This window comes from Podarcis bocagei (assembly GCF_964188305.1).
Source record: "Podarcis bocagei genome assembly, chromosome: 10".
NCBI lineage: Eukaryota > Metazoa > Chordata > Lepidosauria > Squamata > Lacertidae > Podarcis > Podarcis bocagei.
In genome coordinates this window covers 2,727,406-2,746,644 of record NC_138135.1, presented here as the reverse complement: position 1 = coordinate 2,746,644, position 19,239 = coordinate 2,727,406, and the positions used below count along the sequence as shown (strand labels likewise).

Below are 19,239 nucleotides of genomic sequence, written 5' to 3'. Positions count from 1 at the left end.
GCTTTTTAACATCTATATGAAGCCGCTGGGAGAGATCATCAGGGGGTTTGGACTGCGTGTCCATCAATATGCAGATGATACCCAGCTCTACCTTTCTTTCAAATCAGAACCAGTGAGGGCGGTGAAGGTCCTGTGTGAGTGCCTGGAGGCGGTTGGAGGATGGATGGCGGCTAATGGATTGAAGTTGAATCCTGACAAGACAGAAGTACTGTTTTTGGGGGACAGGAGGCGGGCAGGTGTGGAGGACTCCCTGGTCCTGAATGGGGTAACTGTGCCCCTGAAGGACCAGGTGCGTAGCCTGGGAGTCATTTTGGACTCACAGCTGTCCATGGAGGCACAGGTCAATTCTGTATCCAGGGCAGCTGTCTACCAACTCCACCTGGTACGCAGGCTGAGACCCTACCTGCCCGCTGACTGCATGGCCAGAGTGGTGCATGCTCTAGTTATCTCCCGCTTGGACTACTGCAATGCGCTCTACGTGGGGCTACCTTTGAAGGTGACTCGGAAACTACAGCTAATCCAGAATGCGGCAGCTAGACTGGTGACTGGGGGCAGCCGCCGAGACCACATAACACCGGTCTTGAAAGACCTACATTGGCTCCCAGTACGTTTCCGAGCACAATTCAAAGTGTTGGTGTTGACCTTTAAAGCCCTAAACGGCTTCGGCCCAGTATACCTGAAGGAGCGTCTCCACCCCCATCGTTCTGCCCGGACACTGAGGTCCAGCGCCGAGGGCCTTCTGGCGGTTCCCTCATTGCGAGAAGCGAAGCTACAGGGAACCAGGCAGAGGGCCTTTTCGGTGGTGGCGCCCGCCCTGTGGAATGCCCTCCCATCGGATGTCAAGGTGATGGACAACTACCTGACATTCAGAAAACATCTTAAGGCGGCCCTATTCAGGGAAGCTTTTAATGTATGATATTTTAGTGTTTTTTGGTTTCTGTGGAAGCCGCCCAGAGTGGCTGGGGAGGCCCAGCCAGATGGGCGGGGTACAAATAATAAATTATTATTATTATTATTATTATTATTATTATTATTATTATTATTATTATTATTATTATTATGTCAAATGGTAGTAATGTATCAGCAACCTTTCATAATCCTCAATCATCTTTAATAACACAGCATGATCTTGGAATACTGTTGTCCTCTGAGACTGCATTTCAAATCAAGTGATTGCCCCCGTTTCCACCTCTAGATCTTCATGATAATAATAATAATAATAATAAATTTTATTTATATCCCGCCCTCCCCAGCCAAAGCCGGGCTCAGGGCGGCTAACAACAATCAAATAATCAGTCAAATAATCACACAATCTAAAAATATTTCATTATAAAAATTAATTAAATCAAATTGATGGCAACCAATTAAGCAGAATTATGTGCAGGTTGCCAGAGGAGGGAGTCAGGCTGCGCCCTGACCAAAGGCCTGGCGGAACAACTCTGTCTTGCAGGCCCTGCGGAAAGATGTCAGGTCCCGCAGGGCCCTAGTCTCTTTTGACAGAGCATTCCACCAGTTTGGAGCTGCAGCCGAGAAGGCCCTGGCTCTAGTTGAGGCCAGCCTAACCTCTCTGAGGCCTGGGACCTTGAGGATGTTATTATTTGCAGACCGTAGGTTTCTCTGAGGGGCATACCAGGAGAGGCGGTCCCGTAGGTACGAGGGTCCTAGGCCGTATAGGGCTTTAAAGGTTAAAACCAGCACCTTAAACCTGATCCTGTACTCCACCGGGAGCCAGTGCAGCTGGTATAATACCGGATGAATGTGCTCTCGCAGCGAAGACCCCATAAGGAGTCTCGCCGCGGCATTCTGCACCCGCTGGAGTTTCTGGGTCAGTCTCAAGGGCAGCCCCACGTAGAGCGAGTTACAATAATCCAGTCTGGAGGTGACCGTCGCATGGATCACAGTGGCTAGGTCAGGACGAGAGAGATAAGGGGCCAACTGCTTAGCTTGGCGGAGATGAAAAAATGCCGCCTTTGTTATAGCTGTAATCTGCGACTCCATAGAGAGGGAGGTATCGAAGATTACACCCAAACTCTTAACGGCCGGTGCTGGCACTAATTGCACCCCCGCAAGAGATGGGAGTTGCCCCCTCGATCCCATATCGTCCCGCCCCAGCCAGAGGACCTCTGTCTTCGAAGGATTTAACTTCAACCGGCTCCCACGTAACCATCCAGCCACAGCTTCCAGACATCTGGTCAGTGTGTCTGGGGCCGAGTCAGGATGGCCATCCATCAACAGATAGAGTTGGGTGTCATCAGCATACTGATGGCAACCCAGCCCAAAACTCCGGACAAGCTGGGCGAGGGGGCGCATAAAGATGTTAAAAAGCATCGGGGAGAGAATTGCACCCTGAGGCACTCCACACACCAAGGAGTGGCGTGATGACAATTCCCCCCCAAGCGCCACCCTCTGTCCCCGACCAGAGAGAAACGAGCGCAGCCATTGAAGGACTGTGCCCTGGATCCCCACGTCGGCAAGGCGGTGGTCCAGGAGTTCGTGATCGACCATGTCAAAGGCTGCTGACAGATCTAGAAGAATCAGCAGCCCTGACCCGCCTCGATCCAGCTGCCTGCGGAGATCATCTGTTAGGGCGACCAGAGCCGTCTCGGTCCCATGACCAGCGCGGAAGCCGGACTGGAATGGGTCCAGAGCAGATGTTTCATCCAGAAACCTACCAAGCTGTTCAGCAACCGCTCTCTCAATCACCTTACCCAGGAATGGAAGATTCGAGACCGGGCGGTAATTGGATAGATCTGAGGGATCTAATGATGTTTTCTTTAAGAGCGGACGCACCACCGCCTCCTTCAGTTCCCCTGGGAATATCCCGGTGCCAAGGGACAAATTGATGATATCCCCCAGGGGGGCCCGCACCTCGTCTGGACACGCTCTAATCAGCCATGACGGGCACGGGTCAAGAGGACAGGTGGTGGGCTTTCCAGCTTGGAGGAATCTGTCCACATCGGCTGGAGATATCCGGTCAAAGTGGTCCAATACTGGACCCGAGGACAGTCGAGGGGCCTCCAGTTCCTTTATTGTATCCAAATTGGCAGGGAGGTCATGGCGGAGCAACAGGACCTTCTCCGCAAAAAAGCTCGCAAATGCCTCACAGCTGTGTGTCAGATTGTTATTTAAATTTGGCTGTCCTTCAAGGGACGTTAAAGACCGGATTATACTAAATAATTGCGCCGGGCGAGAGCTAGCGGATGCAATGGAGGCCGAGAAGTAAGACTTCTTAGCAGCCTTCACTGCCATCTCATAGGTTTTCATAAAAACCCTATAAGATGTTCTTGAGGCTCCGTCACGGGCACCCCGCCATACTCGCTCTAGCCGTCTGAGGTCCCGCTTCATTTTCCGAAGCTCCTCGGTAAACCAGGGAGCCCGGTTTCTGCGGGGTCGCAGAGGGCGCTTAGGTGCGATCTCATCGATGGCTGCCAGGAGCTGGGTATTCCAGCCCTCAACAAGCTCAGTCAATGAGTCGCCAGGGGGAGCAAGGTCCCGCAAGGCTTGACGGAATCTATCCGGGTCCATCAGCCTCCGCGGGCGAGCCCAAATCGGCTCGCCACCTAAGCAGGGTGGGGGTGGAAAGTCAATCCTGGCTTTCAGAGCGTAGTGATCAGACCATGGCACCTTCATCGAAGGAGACATGATCACATCTATACCGGCGCCAAAGATCAAATCCAGCGTGTGGCCTGCTTGATGTGTGGGGCCCGAAACAAACTGGGAGAGCCCTAGTGTCGCCATGGAAGACACCAGGTCCAGAGCCTGTGAGGAGGGAGTGGCATCAGCGTGGAAGTTGAAGTCTCCCAATACCAATAGGTTAGGGAACTCCAAGGCCCAGCCGGCCACCGCCTCCAGCAGGCCTGACAGGGTGGCTGCTGGTGCGCTAGGTGGCCGGTACACCAGCCAGACAGCCAAGCTCTCCTCGGAGCCCCACACTAGGCCAACACATTCAATGCCGGGGATCGATGGCGATGGTAGAGCCCTGAAAGAACAATCTTCCCGGATTAATACTGCCACCCCTCCCCCCCGGCCCACAGTCCGTGACTGGTGGAGGACGGAGAAACCCGGGGGCGCCATCTCTCGTAAGGTAACAGTTACCCCTTCGCGCACCCAGGTCTCCGTCACACAAGCCAGGTCAACTCCCTGCGAGATAAAGAAATCTCGCAGGGTAGCAGTTTTGTTGCCTATAGACCTGGCATTGCACAACACCAGTGAAGGAGGTGAGTAATCCTTGCTCACCCTACCCTCGTCTCTCGGGATGGGGCGCAGATTGGAAGGGGTACGAGCATATCCATATCTCGATCCCCTTCGCCTATAACATCTGCCCCCACCGCCATACCTCCCTCGCCCCTCCACGGTCGCAATCCCAAGCCTCATACTAACCTCCATTTACAAATAGAAAACAAAACAACCAACACAATTATGCCCAAACAAAACCAATCCCCGCCCCACTCAGTGTCCACCCCCCAAAACAAAACAAAATGGAACAAACAAAAATACATAAATAAAAACCACCATTCACGGTGGTACAACAAAGTAAACAATAAAAGCACCTTTAAAACACCTTAAAATATATAAAAACATCTTTAACATTTGCAGCAGATAATGAAATAATATAATATTATAAAAAACAACAACCCCCATTTAAGGTGCTGCAAATTAAAAGCAATTAAAACATTTAAAACTATTTTGTCCATTGCTGCCGGTAGCTACTCTGTCCTCTAAACTGTGATGGTAGTGCAGGCCCCGCCCCCCTAGGCCGGATGGAGTTGGCAGGAGAGGGAGCGGTCTTCCCAACACTCACGCAAGCAGCAGCACCAGCAGTCGTGTCCCGGAGGCCTCTCCCAGACCTCTTATGCTGTGGCGATGAGTGCAGGCCCCGCCCCCTAGGCCGGATGGAGTTGGCAGGAGAGGGAGCGGTCCTCCCAACACTCACGCAAGCAGCAGCACCAGCAGTCGTGTCCCGGAGGCCTCTCTCTGGCCTCTTATGCTGTGGCGATGAGTGCAGGCCCCGCCCCCTAGGCCGGATGGAGTTGGCAGAAAAGGGAGCGGTCCTCCCAACACTCACGCAAGCAGCAGCACCAGCAGTCGTGTCCCGGAGGCCTCTCTCTGGCCTCTTATGCTGTGGCGATGAGTGCAGGCCCCGCCCCCCTAGGCCGGATGGAGTTGGCAGAAAAGGGAGCGATCCTCCCAACACTCACGCGAGCAGCAGCACCAGCAGTCGTGTCCCGGAGGCCTCTCCCAGACCTCTTATGCTGTGGCGATGAGTGCAGGCCCCGCCCCCTAGGCCGGATGGAGTTGGCAGAAAAGGGAGCGGTCCTCCCAACACTCACGCAAGCAGCAGCACCAGCAGTCGTGTCCCGGAGGCCTCTCTCTGGCCTCTTATGCTGTGGCGATGAGTGCAGGCCCCGCCCCCCTAGGCCGGATGGAGTTGGCAGAAAAGGGAGCGGTCCTCCCAACACTCACGCGAGCAGCAGCACCAGCAGCCCCTGCATAGTCCCACTGACCTCAGGAGGTCCATATGGACCATTTTGGGAGACCCAGGCCTTCATCTCTTCCAGGGACTGTGGTCTGGGTCAGTCAGAGAACTAGTGACAAGGCTAGGTGCTTGGGGTCAGCTCAATGGGTGCTCAGGGAAGTTCCTGTTCTTGGAGATGGACCTCTGTCTACATGCCTCACATTGCATGGAGAGAGCAGGAGAAGAAGAAGGGAAGCAGCTGGCACATGGGAATCCCAGGCGGAAACACCCACCCCAATGGTTCTTTATAATGATGATGTGCTGCCTGATCCTGTGCTTGTCTTCTGACAGAGGACTGTCCTAATCTGGCACTGAAAAGCAGGATATTCAAGGCAAGGAGATAACTGTACTTAATGGTAGGTAGCCATATTGTTCTGACACAGCTGAAGTAAAAAAGTAATAAAAATAGTCCCGCAGCACCTTAGGATCTTGGAAGAAAAGCAATGAGAAACCTAGACAGCATCTTAAAATGCAGAGACATCACCTTGCCAACAAAGGTCCGTATAGTTAAAGCTATGGCTTTCCCAGTTGTGATGTATGGAAGTGAGAGCTGGACCATCAAGAAGGCTGATCACTGAAGAATTGGTACTTTTGAATTCTGGTGCTGGATGAGATTCTTGAGAGTCCCATGGACTGCAAGGAGATCCAACCTCTCCATTCTTAAGGAAATCAGCCCTGACTGCTCACTGGAAGGACAGATCCTGAAGCTGAGGCTCCAAGACATTGGCCACCTCATGAGAAGAGAAGACTCCCTGGAAAAGACCCTGATGCTGGGAAAGATGGAGGGCACAAGGAGAAAGGGAAGACAGAGGACGAGATGGTGGGACAGTGTTCTCGAAGACAGGAGGGCTTGGCGTGCTCTGGTCCATGGGGTCACGAAGAGTCTGACACGACTAATCGACTAAACAACAACAACAGCAACTTAGGGACCAACTAAGTTTGTTTGAGGTCTAAGCTTTTGTGTGCATGCACACTTCTTCATATAGTGATGGGTAGTGGGAGATGGAAGTAGGAGTACCTTTCTGAGAAAAACCCCACCCCACCCTCCCACGATATACAAGGGTCTGGTGACATCTGTGTCAGTGTATCTGAAGAAGTGTGCATGCACACGAAAGCTTATATCTAGAACAAACCTAGTTGGTCTATAAGGTTCCACTGGACTCTTTTTTAATTTTTTATTTCAACTGTGTCAGACCAATACGGCTACCTACCTGAATCTAGATGTCATGGGGTGTTGGGGATAAGTAGTTCCTTTGGTGGGGGGCATGTCCTGCACCTTCTGGGGTCATTTTTCCACCCTTGGTCCCCACCCTGCACTCAGCTCTCACCTGTGGCTTCCAGAAGCTGTCAGCATGCAACAGGGGTTCAAACAACGGCTTCAACCGGCCGGCTAAACCAGGTGAGGAAAGCTGATGGGTCTCAAATCCTTGGGGGGCTGGGGGATTCTGCTGCACCTGAAGTCAAGCCCTGGTGGATGGAGAGGAGGAGAACAACCGTGAATCCCACAGTCCAGAAGGCAGATTCTGCCCGTGCGGAAGAGGAACGTGAAGGGCAGGTGGGGCACGTCCACCTGGAGGCTTGTTATCTAGTCCCAGGGTTACTCTGACCTTGAACTATATATAAATTACAGTATTGAAATGCGCCTGCTCCCACTTCCTATTCTGCTATTCTCTACTCTTCTTGTGTCTTTCTTACTTGAGTGCTGTTTTGGTTTGCTAAGTTACATGAGTTACATTTTTGCTATTTTTTGGCTCCTGTCATGCTTATCTGTCTTCAGTAATAAATTTCTCAGCTGAATTATTTTTTTCTGCCTCTGAGTGTTTTCTCCTACTCTGCTATCTATTCATCGATCATTATGGAGGAGCAAGATCTGCAACCTCAAGCCCTCATCAGCCTTAGCCTTGTGGACCTGACGGAGCATCTTCACCCCCATCGCTCAGTCCGGACAGGGAGGTCCGCCTCCGAGGGTCTTCTGCTGGTTCCCTTGCTGTTAGAAGTGAAGTTCCAGGGAACCAGGCAAAGGGCCTCCTGCCCCATGGAATGCCCTCCCTTCCGAGGGCAAGGAGGTAGGCAACCATCTGACATTTAGAAGACAGCTGTATCAGGAGGTTTTTAATGTTGGATGTTTTACTGTCTTGTATATGTTCTGTAGGGACGCGGGTGGCATTGTGGGTTAAACCACAGAGCCTACGACTGATTACAAGGTCGGCAGTTTGAATCCCCACAACAGGGTGAGCTCCCGTTGCTCAGTCCCTGTTGATTCCAACCTAGCAGTTTGAAATCACGTCAAAGTGCAACTAGATAAATAGGTCCCGCTCCGGTGGGAAGGTAAACGGTGTTTCCGTGCGCTGCTCTGGTTTGCCAGAAGCGGCTTAGTCATGCTGGCCACATGACCTGGAAGTTGTACACCGGCTCCCTCAGCCAATAAAGCGAGATGAGTGCCGCAACCCCAGAGTCTGCCACAACTGGACCTAATGGTGAGGGGTCCCTTTAGTAAAGGTAAAGGTACCCCTGCGCGTACGGGCCATTCGTGTCCGACTCTAGGGTTGTGCGCCCATCTCACTTAAGAGGCCGGGGGCAGCGCTGTCCAGAGACACTTCCGGGTCACATGGCCAGCGTGATGAAGCTGCTCTGGCGAGCCAGCACCAGCGCAGCACACAGAAACGCCGTTTACCTTCCCGCTATAAAGCGGTACCTATTTATCTACTTGCACTTAAGGGTGCTTTCGAACTGCTAGGTGGGCAGGAGCTGGGACCGAAGATGGGAGCTCACCCCGTTGTGGGGATTCGAACCGCCGACCATGCAATCGGCAAGCCCTAAGCACTGAGGTTTTACCCACAGCGCCACCCCATAGGGGTCCCTATACCTTTACCTATATGTACTGTAAGCTGCCCAGATCGGCTGGGGGAAAATACTAATACTAGAACTTCTACAGTGGTATCTCAGGTTACAGACGCTTCAGGTTACAGACTCTGCTAACCCAGAAATAGTACCTTGGGTTAAGAACTTTGCTTCAGGATGAGAACAGAAATTGTGCGGCAGCAGGAGGAGGCCCCATTAGCTAAAGTGGTACCACAGGTTAAGAACAGTTTCAGGTTAAGAACGGACCTCCAGAATGAATTCAGTTCTTAACCTGAGGTACCACTGTACTATTATTATTATTGTGTGATTTTTTGTAGTTATTTTGGATTTTTTACTGTAATATCAGCTTACGAAATTTTATGGGTGGAGAAAATCACAGGGTTGCCGTAAACTATAGTCACACCCACAAACGCTCATTCTCACACAGTCTGTAAATTTGGGGAGGTCACACACCTCACCTGTGCTAATACTGGCAGTCTTTGGCCTGCACAGGCACACCCGGTGTGTAGAGCCTCCAGCCACAGGCACTGTCTATCATGAAAATGGGTCCTTTGACTGGGAAGATTCATGCAGTCATTGTCATCGGATGATGAAGGATTGTATCTCAGCTTGTCAGTCACTTTGACATTGCCTACAAAGAATAAGAGGAACAGAAATGCTTTGGAGGTGCAATTTCCGTATCAATCATGAGAGCCATTCCATGGACTCTGCACCCGTTTCTGATGACAGGTGTACATTATCCTCATCCTCAATGAAGCAGGCGGTGGAAAAGAGACTTAAAGATGGCAGCCTGAGAGAGAGGAAAAGGTTTCTGGCTGCTTCCTGGGTGGGATTACGGAAACCAAGAGCCGCTTCTGAGAAGGCCTCTCCCCTCCCCCTTCCTCTCGGGATTTCCTCTCCTCTCCAGGGGACCAATGGCTGGACTGGGCAGAATCGCTGTGTCTGGACAGGGCAGGGACTTATGGGGTGGGAAGAGGATAGAGATTGCAGGAAAGAAGGGTGGGAGGGCAGGACCCCCCACTTTCCAGGGATCCCTCTCTGGTCGCCTTAAAGGGGGGGGCATTCCTGGGCGGGAGGGGAAAGCCAAGGCGGCCCCTCCGGAGAGTCCCCAAGGAAGCCACGATGGAGACGCCCCCCCAAGACTGGTCTTCCTATCTCCCCCCCCCCAGTGCTGCCCTTCCCTGCCCCGGGAATGCTGCCCCCTCCTCCCCCCGGCCCTGCCCCCCCCATCCCGGGGTCTCCCCTGCACCCAGACGCCCCCTTGGCCCGGCTCACCCCTCGCCCTGCGCCCCCCATCTCTCCGTCCCTATTGCCCCCCAAGACAAGCAAGGGGGACAGGGGGGCTCTATCCTGGCTTCTCTCACGCCCCTTAACCCTTTCATGGGATGCGCGGAGCCTGGGAAATGGGGCGAGGGGTCCGCCCTGCGAGGAAAGCCCCGGAAAAAGGTAAAAGGCGGATCTACACGGATCCTCGTGAATTCATATGATTTTTTCATTCAAATTAAATAAAACCACCATGATATTGTAGACCATATCTTACTCTGTAGAAAGCATAAAAAAAATCACGCATCCACTGTTTCGGGGGGGCGCAGGGGCGCAAAAACATGGTTAAAAAACACGGATCCTCATGGATCCTCATGATTTTCCCACTAGATCAGCCCAAAGTCACCATCAGATCAAAGATCATGGCCATGGGCACAGCATCCACCACAAAAACCACGGATCCACGGCTTCCTGGCGAAACCGTGGCCCAAAAATGTGGTTTTCAAGAACGGATCTTCATGGATCTACACGCTTTCTGCATCGGGCCAACCCAAACTCACCGTCAAATCACATATCATAGTAAGGGGCACAGCCTACACCACAAAAAACTCGGATCCACACCTGCCTGGCCACTCCATGGCCCAAAAACGTGGTTCCGAAGCACGGATCCTCATGAATCCTCATTATTTTTGCACTAGATCAGCCCAAAGTCACCATCAGATCAAACATCATGACCAGCAGCACAGCATGCAACACAAAAATCACAGATCCACGACTTCCTGGCGAAACCGTGGCCCAAAAACTTGGTTCCGAACCATGGATCCTCATGGATCTTCCCACTTTTTGCATTGGGCCACCCCAAACTCACTGTCAAATCACACATCATTCCCAGGGGCACAGCCTGCACCACAAAAAACTCGGATCCACGGCTTCCTGGCCACTCCAAGGCCCAAAAACATGGTTTTGAAGCACGGATCCTCATGGATCCTCACGCTTTTTGCATTGGGCTGCCCCAAACTCACCGTCAAATCACACATGATGTCCGGAGGCACAGCCTGCCCCATAAAAATCACGGATCCACGGCTTCCTGGCCACTCCATGGCCCAAAAACGTGGTTTTCAAGCACGGATCCTCATGGATCCTCACGCTTTTTGCATTGGGCTGCCCCAAACTCACCGTCAAATCACACATGATGTCCGGAGGCACAGCCTGCCCCACAAAAATCACGGATCCACGGCTTCCTGGCCACTCCATGGCCCAAAAACGTGGTTTTCAAGCACGGATCCTCATGGATCCTCACCCTTTTTGCACTGTATCAGCCCAAAGTCACCGTCAAATCACACATGATTTCCAGGGGCACAGCTTACACCACAAAAATCACGGATCCACGGCTTCCTGGCCACTCCATGGCCCCAAAACGTGGTTTCGAAGCATGGATCCTCATGGATCCTCACGCTTTAACCCAAACTCACTGTCAAATCACACATCATGGCCAGGGGCACAGCATCCACCACAAAAAAATCAGATCCACGGTTATCTGGCAACGGCATGGCCCAAAAACGTGGTTTCGAAGCATGGATCCTCATGGATCCTCACACTTTTTGCATTGGGCCAACCCAAACTCACCGTCAAATCACACATCATTCCCAGGGGCACAGCTTACACCACAAAAAACTCGGATCCACGGCTTCCTGGCGTCTCCGTGGCCCAAAAACGTGGTTTTCAAGCATGGATCCTCATGGATCCTCACGCTTTTTGCATTGGGCCAACCCAAACTCACTGTCAAATCACACATCATGGCCAGGGGCACAGCATCCATCACAAAAAAATCAGATCCACGGTTATCTGGCAACGGCATGGCCCAAAAACGTGGTTTCGAAGCATGGATCCTCATGGATCCTCACGCTTTTTGCATTGGGCCAACCCAAACTCACCATCAAATCACACATCATGTCCAGGGGTACAGTCTGCACCACAATAGACTAGGATCCACGGTTATCTGGCAACGCCATGGATCCTAACGCTTTTTTCATTGGGCCAACCCAAACTCACTGTCATATCACATATCATAGTCAGGGGCACAGCCTACACAACAAAAATCACGGATTTCCGGTTATCTGGCAACACCATGGACCAAAAACATGGTTTCGAAGCACGGATCCACATGGATCATCATTATTTTTGCACTAGATCAGCCCAAAGTCACCATCAGATCAAACATCATGGCATGGGGCACAACATCCACCACAAAAATCACGGATCCACGGCTTCCTGGCCATACCGTGGCCCAAAAACGTGGTTTTGAAGCACGGATCCTCATGGATCATCACACTTTTTGCTTTGGGCCAACCCAAACTCACTGTCAAATCACACATCATGTCCAGGGGCACAGCCTGCACAACAAAAAAACTCAGATCCACGGCTTCCTGGCCATATTGTGGACCAAAAAAGGTGGTTTTGAAGCACGGATCCTCATGGATCCTCACGCTTTTTGCACTAGATCAGCCCAAACTCACCGTCAAATCACACATCATGGCCAGGGCCACAGCCCGCACCACAAAAATCACGGATCCATGGCTTCCTGGCCACTCCATGGCTCAAAAACATGGTTTTGAAGCACAGATCCTCATGGATCATCACCCTTTTTGCATTGGGGAACCCCAAATTCACCCTTTATTCACATATCTTGTACATAACCACAGATCTGACCACAAACATCATGGATCTACTGCTTCATGGCCCTGGCCAGATGCTACCCTGGATATATTGGCCAATTTTTTGGTGGGTGCGCTGGGATGGAGGAAACGGAGTCGGCTGAATCTCAATCCATTAAAGATGGGCGTCCAATGGCTGGGCCAGAATAATTTCTGTTTGGTTTGCCAGCTCCCAGGTCTTCATGGGGCGCAATAGTCACCTGTAGCTGCCATCAGGAGTCCTGGTGTGATCCTGGATGCTTCTGTCTCTATGGAGGCATTGGTCACAAATGTAGCCAAACTGGAATTTTTGAATCTATATCAGGTTAGGAGATTGGTACCGTACCTGTCCCTTTCCAACCTAGCCATGGTGATCCATGCAGTAGTCACCTGCAGACTAGACTACTTTAACTTGCTGTACACCTGAGCCGGGGAGAGCAGGGTATAAATGTGTGTGTGTGTGTGTGTGTGTGTGTGTGTGTGTGTGTGTGTGAGAGAGAGAGAGAGAGAGAGAGAGAGAGAGAGAGAGAGAGATGCAGGGCTACCCTTGAGACTGCTCCAGAAACTCCAAATGGTCTAAAATGCAGATGCATGAGTTCTTACTTGGACTTTGTGGAGAACCCACATTCAGTTGGTTGTTCATCAGCTGGATTGGCTCCAGGTGGAGTATCGAATCAGGTTCAATGTTTTGGTGCTAATCTTTAAAGCCCTAAACAGTCTGTGACCTTTCTTATCTGTGGGAATTATCTTCCAATACACCCCCCATGAGTGTGACGCTCATCTAACAGCAACCTACTGGTGGTCCCTGGCCCAAAACATATCCAGCTGTCCTCAACCAGAGCCAGAGCCTTTTTGGTGGAACGCTTTGTCTAATGAGAACCAGGGCTCAGTGCAATCTATCTCAGTTCTCTCACTTGTCATGGTGAGTGGGCTTGCACATTCCTATGACCCTTGTGAGTGAAGCCATTGGGAATCTCGTACTCCCAGCAAGGTCAAAGAAAATTAAATATGCTCAGAGTCCTGTAGTGATTTCATGCTCTTTATTGCAGCTTGTAAAACAGTGATTGAATTCCCCCCAAACCTCAGGCTTTTATATACATTATTCACACAATGAGTCCCGTCTGACTAGCTGATTCTGCTTCCCTCCTGGAGCCTGATTGGTCTTTTCCTGCAAGCCAATCAGTTCTTTCATTCTAGGATCCTACTTGCCTATTGTTCTAGGATCCAAGCTTAGTACATAACAGGGAAGGAGCTAGACAAAGAATGATCCAAGAAGTCCTCAACGGCAGAACAGGCGGGTGATAACAAGCAGTGTGTTACAACGGCTCTGAAGGCGGATGAAGCCTGCAGCAGATAGGATCCACCAGTTTGTCATGACTACTCATGCCATCAGAACAGAGCCCTACTGCGAAGACTGCGCGTTGGTCAGCGTGCACTAATCTACACACATAAAACAAATTCACGCACAGGCGTCTTCCAAAAACCAAACCCAACCTCCCCAAACCCTCCCCCCATGGCCATCACTAAATGGCTACTGTGGCAGGAATGTGAAGCCCCTAGTCATGAACCGACACATGGGCGGTCAGTCATTCTGACTCAAGGAATGAGGCCGTTGAGCAGCTCAGCAGCTGTATCCATGACTGAGCAGCCCTTTTTAGGATCCACTATGCTCACCCCGGAAAGGGGAAGGGGCTGGAAACGGTGCCCTAAACATAGTATGCCTCCCTTTTTCCCTGACTGGATTACTATGCCCAGGTGGAATCTCTTTTCCCATAGTTTGAATCCATTATTCTGCATCCTAGTCTCTAGAACAGCAGAAAACAAGCTTGCTCCCTCTTCAACATGACATCCCTTCAAATATTTAAACATGGCTATCATGCCACTCCTTAATCTTCTCTAGATTAAACAAATCCAGCTCCCTAAGTCTCTCCTCATAGGGCTTGAATTCCAGACCTTTTACATTTTGGTCACCCTCCTCTGGACATACTCCAACTTGACAATATCCTTCTTCAACTGGACACAGTATTTCAGGTGTGGTCTGACCAACCAACCAGAATAGTGTGGTAGCATTCCTTCACTTGATCTAGACACTATACTCCTATTGATGCAGCCCAGAATTGCATTGGCATTCTTAGCTGCCACATCACACTGTTGACTCATATTCAGCTTGTGGTCGACTAAGACTCCCAGATCCCTTTCACAGGTACTGTTGTCAAGCCAAGTGTCCCCCACCTGTGCATTTCATTTTTTCTATCCAGGTGCAGTACCTTACATTTCTCCCTATTGAACTCCATATTGTTGGTTTTGGCCCAGCTCTCTAGGCTATTCAGGTCATTTTGAATTCTGACCCTGTCCTCTGGTGTATTAGCAACCCCTCCCAGTTTGCAGTCATTTGCAAATTTGATTAGCACACTCTCTATTCCATCATCCAAATCATTTATAAAAATAGTGAATAGCACCAGGTCCAGGACAGAACCTTGTGGAACCCCAGTAGTCATTTTTTCCCAGGATGAAGGTGAGCCACTGATGAGCACTCTTTGGGTTCAGCCCATCAACCAATTACAAATCCACCTAACAGTAGCTTTGTCTAGCCCACATTTTACTAGTTGTTTTGCAATAATATCATGGGGGACCTTTTCAAAGGCCTTACTGAAGTCAAGGTAAGCTGGTACAAGGGAAAGCAGGATTGTAATTACCGTAAAAATTACTGATTACTTTGGATCAGCAGTCTCAACCTAACCCGCTATGTGGGGAGAGCCACGTGTTCCTTTGGAAGGCAAGTGGAATACAGTGTGATATACTGACAGCTGTTTTAAAAGATGTAACTGTAACTTAAAATCCAGTATCAGGGGAAAAAACAAAAATAGATGGTCCCTGTGTGGATAGTCATGTTTGCATGATGGGGCCACCTCCAGTGACCATGTGGCCTGATATAAGAGGGTTCTAAAATCAGTCCTGAAAGTAGACTGATTGAGAATGACACATACATAGCTTTTGCTCTGCCATTAACAAGGTGAGCTGAAGCAAATTTTTGCCTCCCTTTGGGCTTAGCAATATTTCCTACAGCATTCTTGTTGAAGGGCATTGGAGAGTTAGGTGAGGGTCACTTTTCTGTTTTTTCATCAAGCCCCCAGACAAGAATGCTACAGCATCAGCCCCAAACACTCAGTCTCATAACAAAAAATACTCAACGGAGTTAGGGCTGAGGGTAGGGGAAGTACAATTATGATCTTTCCAGTCCTCTAGAAGCTGACCCTTTTGGTCATTTTGGTCATGGAGCCAAATATCTGTTTCCAAGTTTAAAGAGTCTAAACAAGTAAAGAACAAGCTTGCCCTTTACATGCAAAAGCCCTGAAATTCAGCCCATTGGGCAATGATAGGCTGGGAGGAGGGAGATAAGGACTAGCACCTTCTCTGCCCTCCACCTCCAACAGCTACACCTGAAAGTTTCATGATGGGGTTCGATTTGAGAAGCTGAATGTTTATAAAGGCACTTAGCCAATTTCTGCCACGGAAATTCTGAACAGAAACACTCTGCAGGTTCAGCCCCCAAAAGAAACTGCTCTATGGTCTCTGTGTTGGGAAATGGGAACAGATCTTGCTCATCACCAACCTTCCCTCCACAAATCAGTATCACTATGAGGCTGAACTGAACAGCTTGCTCCAGAGTTTTAAGAGATACGTTTCTGTGGTGTAGTAGTTAAGAGCGGTGGACTCTAATCTGGTGAGCTGGGTTCGCTTCCCCGCTCCTCCACATGCAGCTGCTGGGTGACCTTGGGCCAGTCACACTTCTCTCTGAACTCTCTCAGCCCCACCTACCTCACAAGGTGTCTGTTGTGGGGGTGGAAGGGAAAGGAGATTTTTAGCCACTTTGAGACTCCTTCAAGTAGAGAAAAGCAGGATATAAAAATTAACTCCATAAATAAGAATTCTATGGAAAAGGACCATCCCTGCCATGATGATGAAAACTGTATGTTTGGATTTTGCTGTATTATACCAACCTGTGGAATATGACAGTTCGCAGTTTCAAAATCTATTTGGCCACAGTGGATTGACAGTCTGGACACACAAAAACCTCTGGAAGATCTTTTGAATCAATGCCTATGCGAAAGCAGTGGTACCAGTCCTTGCAGTTTCCTTCACAGTAAGCCATAGTTAGGTCACCACTGGGCCTCCTGCACCCTTCCTTCAAGAAACATAGTGACCAGCAGCCTTCAAACAAGGATATCTGAGCAATAGGTTAGTGTATCCTTCCATCCCTCTGGGCATGATCGAGACACAGTAATGTAACTCTCGTTCAAGATTTGTCTCTTCTTGGGAGGAACAGCATCAATTTCCACTTGAAAAAATTTGTCCTGTCCTTCAAAATAGGTTTTCCCACAGTACTGTATTATTTCTTTTGCAATCCAGGGTCTAATGGCAGCCATATCCTTTTGTATGAACTGTAATTGGGCAGCAGAAGCAATCAGATGGGCAATGGTACATGTGAAAGGACCGTAGTCCCTGGAATTACGGTACCTTGCCTGGGTATATCAGTTGGTGCAAAAAATGATCAGCCGCAAAACTATAGGGATATTTTGAATCCATCTCATACAGACATGCTAAGAAGGATGTTATTGCATCAATCACAGAGTGGTTCAATCCATGTTTGGAATCTAGATAGAGCATGGTCTTCCTTTTAAAAATGATTACTATCAGTTTCCAGTGGACTTCTCTGTCATTTACTGGAATAATCAAAACATCTTTCTTTAGCACTCCAAATCTCAAACAGTTCTTCAGAGCTTGCACTGGCAATCTTTGACATATCTGCATGAAGTGGCAAGTACGGTAAGTGGGAAAATTGTTCCATTGTGACCTAGCTCTTTGGCCATGATCACCCTGGAGGCAAGAAAGGCATCTATTATGCGATCATTTATCCAGTTTGATCCTTTCAGTGTGTTTATGTCATAGTTATACACACAGATGTTGCCAACTGAACCAAAGTCCCATGGTTTGTAGACTGAGTGTGGGGAAGGTACAGTTGTGCCATGGGGGAACTGATGTACAAATCAGTGATTTGTCCAAACACTTCTCACTTTGTGTTGAAAATATGGGGCTGCTATCAAAATAATCAATATCGGTCACTGTCAAATCCTCTTTCCCACCTTTTGGAGTGGAGGTCATCTGAGGCTGAGTGCTTTCCAGGTGTCTCATAGTCAGTTGGTGATCTTAAGGAGTCAAACCCCTCAGCAGCCTGCACTGAATCAGCTGCTAGAGCTACTGTTATCTTTTCCTGCAGTCTGGGGAACTTTCTTCCCGATCTACTCTTCTGTCTTTTATTTCACTTCAACTGTGTGAGCTGCAACTGGCAATGCTTCCCTGGTTCTGGTGGCATGCCGATAGATTTTGTGGCAGCTATAATATGGTAACAAGTCCTGGATGATGTCCTGTACGGACTGTGCATGCATGGCTGCCCGTATGGTCGCCAGGAGAGCGGCTGCCCATACAGCCTGTACGGCCGCCGTGAGAGGAGCTGCCTGTACGGACGCTACGCGAGCAGCAGCCTGTACAGTCGCCGCGAGAGCAGCTGCCCGTATGGCCCATACGGTCGCTGCGAGAGGGGCTGCCTGTACAGTTGCCGCAAGAGCGGCAGCCAGTACAGCGACCGTACTGTCACTCTCCCCCCAGCATGGCACCCTGGGGCACCATCACCCCGCTGCCCCTTCATATGCCCCTGTAGTCAATCAAATGTACTATGAACAATCTGAAGTCATGCTGGGCACAATTCACGACGAATCCTGTTTTTTTTTATAAAAACACGTGGTGGACTCCAGGAAAGCTGTCAGCAGGCAACATGATTCCCATGGGCACCACGTTGGAAACCCCCTATTTCAAAGTTTGCACTGACAAAATCTGTTCTCAAGAAAACTTGCAGTTAAACCTCCATTTATAATTACTACCCCTGCAAAGCAACCAACTTTTGTCCCAAAACCATTTGTAGCTGAATTGATGCAAGACAGGTGATTGTTTTTCATGGTTACTTTGGTGGTCTCCATCTAGTTGGTTTGATAATTTACATTCACAGGTAAGATCATCACAATCTCTGCCTTGGACATTCTTGAGGTTTAGCAGTGTCAAAAATTTCCAGGTGCTGTTCTTCACAGTGGAAGCTATGAATATGAATGTCATTTTATTTCAATGTTCTTGCTAATGCAGAACCATTTCAGATAGCGTTTGTATTTTGGTCATTCCATGGACATTGGTGTGATCTTACAATATAATTTGGTGGAGTCCATTTAACAATCATGCCGATCCATGAGGATTAAAGTATTTAATATAGTGTTTGTTCCTTAGCTGTGCTCTGTGGTTTTTGTGGTTCGTTCTGTGGTCATATACATCATGTGTGATTTGATACTGATTTCAGGGTGACCAAACATAAAAAAAACCTAAGGATCCATGGGGATCTGTGCTTCATGAGAATCTTTTTACAGCATGGCAGTGCCCCAAAGTGATCTGGCCATGAGCAGCATAGGTGGTTGGGTAATGAATATGGGGAGACCCAGAAAACTGTGGAGCCGTAAATTTTAAAAATATATATATATTCAATTTTATAAGGATAAGGAAGTACAGAAAGGGAAACGGGGGAGGGGATAGATAGATAGATAGATAGATAGATAGATAGATAGATAGATAGATAGATAGATAGATTAGAAATTTAAATGACCTATAAAGATTATCAAATCCTACAAAGTACTACTACTACTACTACTACTACTACTACTACTACTACTACTACAAATATATTTGTACCCTGCCCATCTGGCTGGGTTTCCCCAGCCACTCTGGGTGGCTTCCCAAAAAATGAAATAAAAATACATTAAAAAGTCACACATTAAAAACGTCCCTAAACAGGGCTGTCGTCAGATG

General features: G+C 49.3%; 1 protein-coding gene across 3 annotated transcripts in view; it reads right to left on the bottom strand.

Moving 5' to 3' along the window:
• LOC308595651 (uncharacterized protein) overlaps positions 1–19,239 on the bottom strand; it is a 223,249-nt gene that overhangs the window by 176,597 nt on the left and 27,413 nt on the right. Inside the window, exon 3 of one of the 3 annotated variants that reach the window (XM_081210193.1) lies at positions 8,836–9,008. The exons of the other annotated variants lie outside the window; for them this stretch is intronic. The gene's annotated coding sequence lies outside the window, so the exon portion shown is untranslated. The remainder of the gene's footprint in view (positions 1–8,835; positions 9,009–19,239) is intronic. 3 annotated transcript variants of the gene reach the window in all.